This window comes from Amaranthus tricolor, chromosome 9, assembly GCF_026212465.1.
Source record: "Amaranthus tricolor cultivar Red isolate AtriRed21 chromosome 9, ASM2621246v1, whole genome shotgun sequence".
Lineage (NCBI taxonomy): Eukaryota > Viridiplantae > Streptophyta > Magnoliopsida > Caryophyllales > Amaranthaceae > Amaranthus > Amaranthus tricolor.
In genome coordinates, this window is record NC_080055.1 from 19,931,567 (window position 1) to 19,941,586 (window position 10,020).

The window sequence follows — 10,020 nt, forward strand, 5'->3', positions numbered from 1 at the left end:
TAATTGAGTCATATTTCTAATTTAATTAGGAAATGTCAAGTAATTCAAGTTCACCTTGTTCGAAAAAGTCAAAAGCAAAGGGAAGACAACCTTTTTCTTCCTTGTATCTTTTTCTTCCTTTTCCAGCCTTTTTCTCTTTTGTTGATTGGTCACTGAATTTTTATTGTGATTTCTTGAATTGGGTTTGTGTAGTTAATGGGGGAATGTTAGCCTATTAAGTTACTGACTAATGAGTGAATGCAATTAAGGTCTGAAATATGCTATTTTGTTTAGATCAGGATGGGGAATAATGATGGATTTGATCATGTGTTTAACCTTGCTGCCGATATGGGTGGCATGGGTTTCATCCAATCCAATCACTCTGTTATTATGTATAACAATACAATGATCAGTTTCAACATGCTTGAGGCAGCTAGGATTAGTGGTGTCAAAAGGTTTGATTCTGATTCTTGTTATGGTCTTATAGGCCACGCAATTTGTTTGTTTATGTTCTGTGAAATTCCGACTTTGAATGCTTCATTTCATTACAATTGTTGTTATTTAAAGTGTGCTTTCTGAAACTTGGTCCAGGTTCTTCTATGCCTCAAGTGCGTGCATATACCCTGAATTCAAGCAGTTGGAAACTTCCAATGTTAGTCTTAAGGAGGCAGATGCTTGGCCTGCAGAGTTAAGATTCTTGTAATTTCTTCCTGCACCACAATTTTGCTTGAGTAAACTTATGCTGCGTTTGGTTAATGGTATTGAATGGTGACAATGAAAATGAGTTTAGTGTTAATGTTGATGAAATATTTTGTCATTCTCATGGTAATAAGCTCTCATCCTCAAATATGTTTTTTTTTCTCATTATAATTTTCCATTACCGATTAATACCGCCTTGTCGAGTAGTTATGGGTGGGAATGTATTTTCATGAAGAAAAAATTAATTACCATGGGAAACCGTAACTATAAATCTTATCAAGTAATCTCTAGCTAAATACACTATATTTACATTACTATTCCCACCATTTAAAACCAATATCCAAACGGCCCGAATTACGAGTATTGTACGTTTGGACTTAAGAGAGTTGTGTGCCATTAATTTTGATATTGTAAATTGTAAATATTGTTTCTATTATGTTTTCTATTTTTCTTTAAAAAACAAATTATTCGGACGACGATTAGATCATCCGAACGACGCGACGTTCGGATTTTGCCTCCCCAATTTGAAATTCCTGGGTCCGCCACTGTATATATAGATACATACATACATATATATATACATACATATATATATATATATATATATATATATATATATATATATATATATAGATATCTATACATATATATATACATATATATATATATATATATATATATATATATATACATATATATATTTATATATATATATATATGTATATATATATATATATATATATATATATATATATACATATATATATATATATATATATATATATATATATATATATACATATATATATATATATATATGTATATATATATATATATATATATATATATATATATATATATATGTATATATATATATATATATATATATATATATATATATATATATATATATATATGTATGTATATATATATATATATATGTATATATATATATATATATATATATATATATATATATATATATATATATATATGTATATATATATATATATATATATAATATATATATATATACATATATATATATATGTATACATACATATATATATATATATATATATATATATATATATATATATATATATGTATACATATATATATATATATATATATATATATATATATATATATATATATATATATATATATACATATACTCGAATATTTTATATAAACAGCCGGTCTACGGAGAGATGGTCTCTTTAAGAGATGTCTCTCAGGCCCAACCCATTAAACTTTAATGTTCACTTACTGTATCCTTAATACCTACTTATATTATCCTTAATGTCTACTTACAAAGTATTTAATGCCCACCGAAAAAGTACTTAAAATGTCTATCTACAATATTCTTAATGTCTATCGAGAAACTTAATCTACTAACCTACTTACCATATCTTTAATGTCTACTTACAATATCTTTAACGTCTACTTATAATATACTTAATGCCTACCACGAAAATACTAAAGTAATTACAATATTTTAAATGTCTACTTACGACATTCTTAATTTCTATCCAAAAACTTATGCTATATTTTTATTATTAGGTCAGCTCAATTAGAGATTGTGTCTCAAAAAGATCGGCTCATACAAGATTTTGTGATATATAAATACTTTTTCCAAAAACTTAATCTTGAAAATTTTAAAAATGTGCTGAATAAAAATGAAGCCCAATAGTAAACTCGACCTATAGCGACAAGATGGACCAACGGCCATCACCACTAAAAACAAAAAATAATGTCAAAATCGCATGATAATGTAATTAAAGTAGGTGTAATTTAATCAATTTCGTAAATTTATTGCGATAGAGGATTTACTGCAACAAAAATCTTTTTTATAAAAAAGTTTAATAAAAAAACGTTTTCCAGCTGAGAGCATGAAGTTTCTGAACTCAACCAAAAGCTTAAGCTGATGGTTGAGGCCCCAGGATATGTTATATACTCTAACAGTTTCCTTCTCAATATTCTTGGGACACTCATTTTCACCTTTTATTTGGGACCCCTCCACACACCTTAGTCCACACTTTTGTTGGTCATCCCCACAAATTATAAATCGAAATAAATATATTACGAAAAGTTATCGCTAATATTTATTCTCCTAATATGATTTGTTTACACAATATAACTGAAGTCTATAGTTCTCATCAACTCAAAACAATCTATAAATGAAGTTCATAACTTGATATTGCTAACAATGTAAGCAGTGATCAAATTGTTAGAATAATTTATTCCGCATCGTTGAATTAAAGATATTGTGTATATTTTATAAATTATTGAAATTTTTCCTCCTATAGCCATATGATTTTAGGATGGTATCTCTTTAGTTTAATGAAGTGTGTGTATCTCATATTTCCCTAATTATTTGCTGGCAAGTGGCAATCACAATAAGTTCAACCCAATTAAAAAATCTCCATCTTCTATGAAAAAACAGCGTGCGGGCTAAAAAAGAATGATGTTCTCGTCCAATGAAGCACGTGTGATCACACATTGAAAAAACTAGACAAAGGTTCACTAATATATATACTTGATAGAGTATTCCTCCTAACACCAATTGGTTATGGGATGAAACTTCATTGTATTTATGTGCTAACAACTCTCTTCTTACGCAGGTCTTGTTGTGTATAAGCCTATAACAAATTTATCACAAATCAAGGAGCTGCCGAGGAAATTAAATACAAACCAAACAAAAAAAGGAAAAATTACCGTGAATAATACAATATTTTGTTAATTTCTCTACAATAATATCAACTTTTGATTAACCATGAACAACACCATCTTAGGGGAATTTTTTCCTAGAATGATATCAACTTTAGTTTATTAATTAATTTACCAATTTTTTTGTTATATAATCTCCTATAGTTTGATTTTTAACATGTTAGCGATATTTTAGGAAAGCACCTCTTAAGTAGGTATTATTTATGATTAATAAAAAGTTGTTATTAATATTGGAAAATAAGTAAAAGATTGTAATATTCTTAATAATTTTTTTAAAAAAATTTACATAGTTGTATTATATGGTCACTTTCTAGTTGCTACTTTTAATGCATCACTAGGTGCTTGTTTATGGGTCAAATCTCTATTTGTGTGCTTCATCATCAATGAGGGAAAATAAAAATTGGAAAATTACAAACCCAAAAAAGAAATAAAAAAAAAAAACTATATGGTGGGTTTCTTATTCGCTTCATGTATACATTGCTTTGGGTCTCGCATAAGCTGTTCCATTGAAAGTGCATATCTCTTTCCTTTAACAACAAGCCCAGCAGACCCTTCCAATACTAATACTCCCTCCGAATCAATTTAGATGTTCAATTTGCTTGGGCACAGTTATTAAGGATGGTGTAGGGTCCATTAAAAAGGGTAAGTAGTAAAGGATAGTTGAGTAAGTAAGGTATATGGGGGTATATTCGTAATTACTTGTGTGAACTAAGGATATTTAGGTAAAAAAAGATTAACAAAAATAGAAATGGGACAACTAAAAAGACTTTGCCAAATAAGGAAATGGGACAACTAAATTGGTTCGGAGGGAGTATTAATTATCAACTAATTATAAACTTTGCTTTTTTTCTTTTTTTTTTTTTTGTTTTATATTGCATTTTTCTTTGTGTACTTTGTACTATTTCTAGGCTTCCTTATTGCATTATTCTTGTTTTCTGTTATTGGGTCAAAATGAATATATGTAATATTAAATTTTACGAAAAATTATATGGAATAATCCAATTTTTTCATGATTTTTATACAATAATTTCACCTATTGATTAACCATGAATAATTTCAATTTTAAGAGGTATTTGCATAGAGTAAACTTAGATAGCCCGATGACTTGCTATATTAGATAATTCGTCAAAAATATAAACTGAAATTTAATGTAAAATTAGAGAAAATTTTGAAAATTCACATAAAAACTAGGACTTTGAATAATAAAAAAATCAGAAAATTTTTTCTGCAATTTTTTAATATTATTTTCGACATTTTATTTTAGTTTATCTTTTTTTAAAAAATAAAACTTGCTATAACAAGTCATCCGATTTTCAGGTTTATTTTAAGAAAAATATCCTTTTAAGTTGGGATTATTCATAGTTAGCCAATAATTGGAATTATTGTAGAAAAATCATGAAAAAATTAGATTATTCTAGATAATTTTTGCTAAATTTTATATATTGAATTTTAACCATTGAAAGTAATTTCATAAAATATTTTCTAATTAATTATACAATTATAGTTTGAGTAAGTGGTGCATAATGAGCAATTAGTTATGGACCTGCTTTCAAACAAACTAGCAATTACTTTTATTCACCACATAAGGAAATATTAATTATTCATTAATTTCTGTACGATAATATCAATTTTTGATTAACCATGAATAACACGAACTTAGCGGAATTTTTTCTAGAATAATACCAACTTTAGTATATTAACTGATTTACCAATTTTTTATTGTCATATAATCTACTATAGTTTAATTTTTTACATGTTAGGGATATTCTAGGAAAACACCCCCTTAAGTTGATATTATTCATGATTAATATAAAGTTGGTATTATTACAGGAAAATAAGCAAAAAATTGTATTATTTCTGGTAATTTTTCCCATAATAAATATTGTCAAACTCTTGTGGCTAACTCTCAGTCTCTCATTGATACAATTCTTTTCCCTATAAATTATGAGGAATCAAAAATTTTAATAACACATTATTATAAATATCGAATTAAACCTTTTACAAATTAAAATAATCTCACATTTTATAAATATTTCTATAATAATCTCACTTTTAATTAACTGATCATATATAATCTCGATTTTAAATGTATTTGTCTACAGTGCACCGAATCATAGGTTGGACTGGTGGTGGTAATAGTTGTCATTCTAGAGCACAGAAGGATGAGGAAAAAGAAAAAAAGAAAGTGAAAATTATATTTTATAGATGTTATATTTTTCCTTTTCTCCTTTTTATATTTCATTTTAAAATCTAATTTATTTATTTACCGAAATTAACAGTTGTAGCTGGTTATATTTTTGCTAATAATTCAAGAGAGCATGTAATAAAAGTTAGGATATAGTAATTAAATAAATGGTGGAATTATTGTGGAAAGTTGTTGAAATGTGAGATTAATAGTTATTATTATAAATAAACTATAAAAAAAATAACCATTTTTTTTTATTTTTCTAAAATTCAATGACTAAAAGAGATTGTTTTAGTTATTAAGAAAATTATTGGAGTGCAAACCCATCTTAAAGTTATTATTATTTTTTTAGGAAATATTTTATATATCGTCACTATTAAGATTGCCTTCTATTTAAATTAAGTCACTATTAGGTTTTATAGTTATTTGGAAAGTTTTTGAATACCATCATATAAGTTTTTTTTTGAAGTAACTATAAAATAGAGAATCTCATTGAGTAACACTCATCTCTTTCATTGGATTTACATTTGAGAGTAAAAGGATAATTATTTAAAAAAGTACTAATGAATTAAAAGATAAAATGAATTATATGGATGAAATTAAAAGAGAGTTAAAATATATAAATGATATTAAAAGAATGTGTTGGGCTATTGTCAAAAAATAAAAATAATGTAAATTAAATAAGACGGATTAAAATGGAATATGCTACAAATTTAATGGGACAAAGGGAGTAGTGACTAATAAAAATAGAATGTAGCCATATCATTTTGCAAATTAAGTTGTTATTAGTAATAAACTTTAAAACATATTAATAACGATGCTTTTTTTATTAATAATTATTGACATCACAGAAGGCACAATATGCGACTTTAAATTGTCAATTATAACTTTGATAAAAATGCAAACAATCATAAATAAAATACCTTTTTAGATTGAATCATTAACAATAAGATCAAAATGATAATGCTCCCTTCATTTTTTTTCATGCTTTTTTTTTATTTAAATTTTAAAGTAATTTTCAAGCCTCAGAATTATATCTCTTACGCATCATAAAAATAAAAAATATATATAATAAAAAGTATACATCAAGTCAAATCTTGCGAAATCTTACATAGATATAATTAATCTTTAATATGGATATTTCTTAAAAATTTGAATCTTTTCCCATAATATTGCTTAAAAAAAATTAATTCCCACTTTGCATTATGTGGGAAACTATTTCCCACATTACCGTGCACAAGGAAATTTTTTTTTTTTTTTTAGACCAAACCGCCACTTGAGATGGCGGTTTGCCTTAAGCAGTAAACCGCCACATGAAGTGGCGGTTTGCTCAAGGCAAACCGCCATCTCATGTGGCGAATTGGTGTTGGTTTTATATATATATATTTTTTGTTTCATTTCCCTTAAATAGTGAACGCAACCTGCATTAAACCAGTTCAATACCATCTATTCTATAATAATCAATTACGAACCAGCTTGATTTGAAAAAATTAATTATGAAAATAATGCGAAGATATATTACAATCATGGAAAGTCACACAAGAAGTTCAAATCCTATAAGAATATACAAAGTTTGTTACACTACAACCCCCGGCCCCTTTTGTTTTGCGCACCGGTGGTTGAGTAACCAATTGGGCAGTGGAGCCCTCCCACGCAGCTATGCTCCCGTGTGTTGTCTGAAGCGTAAGCACTGATGGATCAACTGGGCCCGGCATCACCATGATCGCTGTTACATACATAAGTGTTATAAAAATCATATAAATATTAGGTGAATCAACATGATATTACAAAATATTAAAAAAAATATACTTTGTTGACCTTCGAGGGCATGTTTTATTATTATGACCACTAAATCCACAAAAGCTACACGTGTTACGAGGACGCGTCAACGGTGCATCCATTTCGTTTCGTATACGAGTTGATCGCGGACGACCCTTTCCACGCTTCGTTGAGGGATCTGGAACAATTGTAGGACCGTTCCAAGGATCGCAGGTGAACATATCTAGAACAGGCATGAAAGTCTTCTTATATGTCGATACGTATTTTGTAGTGCGAAATGAAGGGTCCACAAAAGCATCGTACGATATGTTACGAGCTCGACATACTGCAAGAACATGTGAGCACGGTAACTTGAAGATGGTTGGTTTCTGACATAAGCATGATGTTGCTGTGAGGTCAACCATGTAGGATTTTCCACCTTTTCCTGCTATCCTGTTGCCACAACTAGTGGTGACCTCAAATATCCCACGCACTGTGTCATATATCTTAACATCATGAAAGCGTACTTTTTCAGCATTCTTATCAATCGTATCAGTTGGTATCTTCGCATACACATGTCCATTGTCTAATTTGTTTCTCCCTAAATCCCTCCTTGTGGCAAAGTATTCGTTTACCCGGAAGAATGTCATCCTAACTAATGAAGTGATTGGGAGTGACCTGGCCCCTTTCATAACGCCGTTGAACGCTTCAGACATGTTTATAGTTCTCTTTCCATATCGATGCCCACCATCATGAATCAAAGTCCATTGGCGCTCAGGAATAGAACCATCTACTAAGTAGTTATACGCGTCCTCATTAAACTCTTTAAGGCGATTCATGTAGAAATTATATTTTCGAATCTTTGTCTGTTCAGAAGCTTTTCCAAATAAGTTTTTGACTGCTATGTTTTTGAACTTCTTATGCAAGTTCGAAGCTAGATGACGTTTACAAAACCGATGGAATGCAAATGGCTCTTCCCAACCTTTTCTAACTCTATTCATTGCATGCAAAATTCCCTTGTGACGATCAGATATAACACATAAGTCGTCCCTCTTAGTGACATAATGCCTTATACAATCCAAGAACCAACTCCATGTGTCGTTGCTCTCACCCTCCACAACGACAAAAGCAAGTGGGAACAACTGAGAATTTGCATCTATCGCCATAGCAATCATAAGTGTGCCTCTGTACTTTCCGTACAAATGTGTACCATCTATAGAAATAAGGGGATCACAGTGGGGAAAACCCTTAATGGATGGTCCGAAAGCCCAAAAAATTCGCTTAAACATCACTATGGTAGGATCCATTTTCGGTTGGACTTCCCATTAAACCACTGTTCCTGGATTAGATTGCATTAGTGCATGCAGGTACCTTGGAAGCTCCTCAAAGGACTTATCCCAATCCCCAAATACTTTTGTTACAAGCTTATTTTTGGCCAACCAAGCTCTCTTATATGTTATAACAAATTCGTACTTGATTTTTACTAAAATAACGATTGACTTCACCTTAAACGCTGGATCAACTCTGATCATATCCACGATAAGATCAGCAACAAATTCAGAAGTAAGGAGGGGATGGTCATCACTGTAATGTACTGAGCAATCTTGATTATGACCCTTGTATCGCACAATCTTAAATGAACCCATTGCGGTCATAACAGCTCGCATCCTCCATTCACAACCTATATCCTCAGCATTAGTGCATTGGATAACATACTTTGAAGGCTCCGATTCAATTACACGGAAGTTTCTATTGTTAGATATTGTCCATGCTTTAACATTCTTCTTAAGGTGGTCTAAGGAGCTAAACTCTTGCCCTATCCTAAAGTCTCCATTTTCATTCATGGAGTTTTCATCGTTCCAGGTCATCCATGCATCAATCAATCTTTGATCAACCTCATTAATTCTAAGCCAATCTTGAGATGGAGCACCATCTCTAATCGCTGCATCTAGAGCTTCTCTTCTTTCATCATCCTCTTCTGAATCAGAATCAATATGCTCATCCTCCTGATCTAAAGAGTCAACCTCGTTCGCATTAAGCCTACCCAAGTGACTCGTGGAAAAGGTGTTCATTACACCACCACCAATGCCACGTGAATGAGTTGGCGAGGTAAACTCATCCAAGTGCGCATTAACGTAATTTGGTTTACTTAACATTTCTGTGAATGTATCATGGCGTACACTAGGACCTGATTTTGGAAGTTCTATGCTAGTAATGACTTCCCTCGCATTATCCAAATTTACAACCAATTCAACATAAACCTCCATTGCCGTTCCAGGGGCTTGTGATGCCGCATAAGCAAGAGCACTTATGCTTTCATCATTCTTAATCGGGACTAACACATTTTTCCCAGTCACCGGGTATTTCATCTCTATTTTTAACATAAAAGAGTTGCGATCACAACCAATTACATCATAGACTTTGCTAACAAACACCTCAAAAGTCGTATTTTGACGATGGATAAACATCACTGTATTTAATCCTCCATTATACCCAACATCGGATCCAGTATAACTTACTTCCCCACCCCAATACACTATAACGGGATAATGATCCATATTCTGCAAATACAAACATGTTTTTCATGTGATTTCACATACACTTAATTGTTGAATGTGAATAAGGAAAGTGTAAATTTGAATACAAGAATTTGTGATATTAAGGTA